Below are 3,722 nucleotides of genomic sequence, written 5' to 3' on the forward strand. Positions count from 1 at the left end.
GATAAAACTATTGATATGAGGTGTTTTTCGGCGAGGGTGAGTGTGTTGCTCAAAGGGCGTGCCGATTTAATTTTGGAGTTCAACAACTTCCTTCCAACGGAATATCATATGAGAGTTCCTCCTTGGGATCAACTTCCTTGGGACGTGCTTGACGCCATTTCTCGAACACTAGATTTTGGCGATCTCGTTCAATTTTCTAGTGTCTGCGCGAATTGGAGAGATTTTCAGAAGAATCGAAGACGAGATATTGATGCGTTAAGGTTTCTGAAGAGAGTAAAAGTTGAATTTCGATATAACATGAAAAAGTATGGTCAATTTATGAAAGTCCTAAGCGATTACCGTGCAAACTCTCTTGATATAAATGGTGTCAAAGCAAAAGTCCAGAATATGTTTGAAGGGCATATGTGTTTAATTTTGGAATTCAACAAATTCTTGCCGAAGAAACATCGAATCACACTTCCACCTGAGACTATGGTTAGTACTACTGATTTGTAATTGATATTTTCTATGATATTGTCTCCTATGAACATCAAATATCTTATGAGTTCAAAAAATGCACACAAACATTGTCATTATATAAAGGAAAGTTAGGAGAGATCTGTCAAATTCCTTGAGGACCTCTTTCAGTTTTCTGGTGTCTTGCAAGAATTGTAGGATTTTTTATTTATCATTTTTTTTAAAATTGTTTAATGTGATAAAGATTATGTAATAGAGTGATTTTTTTCATTATCCAGCTCCTAAAATAATTAATTATATGATTGGATTTATTAAAGTAATTATATGATACATATAATTGTATGATATAGATAGACATGATATAATTCAAAGACTTAATTGCAACTTTTTTTTCTTGATTTTAGTGTCTCCATTTTGAAATATGGGTTTTTAGTTCCTTTTTAATTAAAAAAATAAAAATAAAAATTCAGAATTTTAGTCCCCTAGCTACCATCAGACTATATATCTTTGGTTTTTATTATTTTCTGCATTGTTGACTTTGTATGTGTTGGGGGAGTATATTTTGTACTCAACCGTTTCTATTGAATTTCATTGCTTATAAAAAAAAACAATCAAACACTATATCATGTTTGTGATTTTCTCGGAGTAACTTGGTTATATTCTAGAGAGAGATGCTCCTCCTCTCTAGAAATTTCTCCCCAAATCATTTAGGATTTGGTGGCTCTTTCCCATCCTCATGGTGGCTCTTGCCTTCCACCCCTATGGTGGTCACATCCCTCTCTTTTGAGAGCACCCTTCTTCCCATCTGTTGTCTTTATCAAGTCTTCACAATACCAACGGTTAAGTCTCCCTTTCTTCCTTTGCGGCCACCACCGGAGCCACCACCATTAACAAAGAACAAGTTAGTTGTGGGTTTTCTTCACATCTCACACACCTTATCAGCGGATGCTTCTCGCTCTTCGGCTACTCCTTCTCTTTCGCTTCCCGGAACTATTCGTCCTCCACCGAAACCGCCATGGGTAAATGTTGCACTCTTGGATTTTGTCAAGATGATTCATAAGAGTTTTGTGTCTTGTAAGGTGTTGGTGTTTCTCTTATTCTTGTTGTTTCTGGTTTATGTTGTTTTGCTGTGTGAGTTGCTCTTAAGCTTAAGGTGTTGTCAACTCGTGCTCAAGGTGTTTGATGATAGGTCTCAAAGAAGCTCGGATGATGGTGCTGTGTTTTTGAGGAAGAGCCTTTTCAGGGCTGGTGCAAATCAATCTCCTATTTCCATTCAACATATGATTCATCCACAAATTGTGAGTTTTTTCATTATTGTGAACCGGTATAATCGACTTGCGTGTGATAAAGCTAGTGTTAAAGCTAAAGATATGATCCTTAATTGGATAGATATAAAGATTGTGGTTCCTAAACTCATATGTCTCTTGCGGGAGAGTTCTGTTTGGTGGATTGGATTAAGGAATTGGTTTGGTAACTCCCTTTTAGGTTCTTTTTTCTCTAAGTTTGTTGAAGTCCATAGCTTGTTTGGCTCAATTATTAGTGTTGTTGTTAAATTGTGGATGAAAAATACCCTAACACAATTTCTTTCACTATGTTTGTACCTTTTGTTTTTCATCTATTGAATGAGTTTGTTTTACCATAAAAAAATATATTCGTGATTTTCTCTCGTGTATTTGTTTAGTAAAGCAAATGTTCGTCCTCAACAACTGTCTCTAATTGGATGGAAGATTAAAATCTTTTAAAAAAAATTAAAAAGGACTAAAAATCCGAATTTATGAAAAAAAAAAATAGAGGAATCGAATTGCAATTAAACTTAATTTAAATTTAAATAATAATCAACAAAAAAAAACCATTGATTGGTCATAAATTAACTTCTTTTTTAATTTCTCTTTTTCAAAGAAACAGTAGTCCAAAAAACTATTCAACTTTTTCTTAGAAAAATTAAATTCTTGGAACCAATTGTGATTGTAAGCACAGTGGATCATCTCCATTCTTCCCTTTCCTTCCAATAAACCATGTGTAATAGAATATAGAAAGTTAAGAAAATATAATAAATAGAAAAACGGAGAGAAAATGATAGAGCGAGAAAGACACAAAAATGAGAATGAGATAGTCGATGAAAACATTGAAGGAGAGGATTCGAGCACGTAAGTGATTAGTTTGGAATATATTTTTTAATAATATTGTTTCTTTTATAAACTAAAAAGTACCCAAAAAAATTATTTAGAATTCAAACCATAAAAAATATAATTTTTACAAGGACACGATTTCTTCTTTAAAAAATTTAAAAATTCAAAAATTGTATCAAAATTTTAACATTTCTAAGGAATGTGTTCCAAATAATTCGAATCATGGTGAATTTTAAAAACTTATTTACTTAAAAAGATCTTCTTATCACAGCTAATCATTGTAAAATTGCCCCCATAGTAAAAAAATTCTTGATGATAGCATTCATTCAAGTCTAATTAGAATAACAGTCTTTTGGATAGAAATAATTTCATAATGATTAAATGATATTTCAAGTCTCTATTTAGGACTATTAAAGATATAAGAGAATTAATAAATCTTTAGCTAAGGAATTTTAGAAAAATGATTATTGTGAGAGTCAATATGATGTATGGGTGTTATTGGAATTTCACATGTTTTAAGTGAAGGACAAGTCGATCTTCACCTTTGTGTGTGTGTATATATATATATATATATATATATATATATATATATATATATATATATATATATATATATATATATATATATATATATATATATATATATATATATATATATATGAGGACGACTCAAGTGAGAATACTTGGTTATTATGAGAAATAAGAACAATGAATCACGGCCATTAAATTTTGATTTTCTTGATAGAAAAAGAAATCAATCCAGTTCATTAAAATCTACAAAATCAAAATTTAATAGTCATGATTCATTGTTCTCATTTCTCATAATAACCAAGTGTTCTCACTTGAGTCGTCCCCTATATATATATATATATATATATATATATATATATATATATATATATATATATATATATATATATATATATATATATATATATATATATATATATATATATATATATATATATATATATATATATATATATTCTCTTAAGAGTTAGAGCAAAATTTAAAAAATAAAAATAGAGTTTAAAAATATTTGTAAAACAAATAATAAAATAAACAACGGAATAAAGAAAGATGGATAGAAGAAGAGCAAAAATAAAATAATGGAAAAATAAAAGAGATAAGGAAAAG

Source organism: Vicia villosa, linkage group LG5, assembly GCF_029867415.1.
Source record: "Vicia villosa cultivar HV-30 ecotype Madison, WI linkage group LG5, Vvil1.0, whole genome shotgun sequence".
Taxonomy (NCBI): domain Eukaryota; kingdom Viridiplantae; phylum Streptophyta; class Magnoliopsida; order Fabales; family Fabaceae; genus Vicia; species Vicia villosa.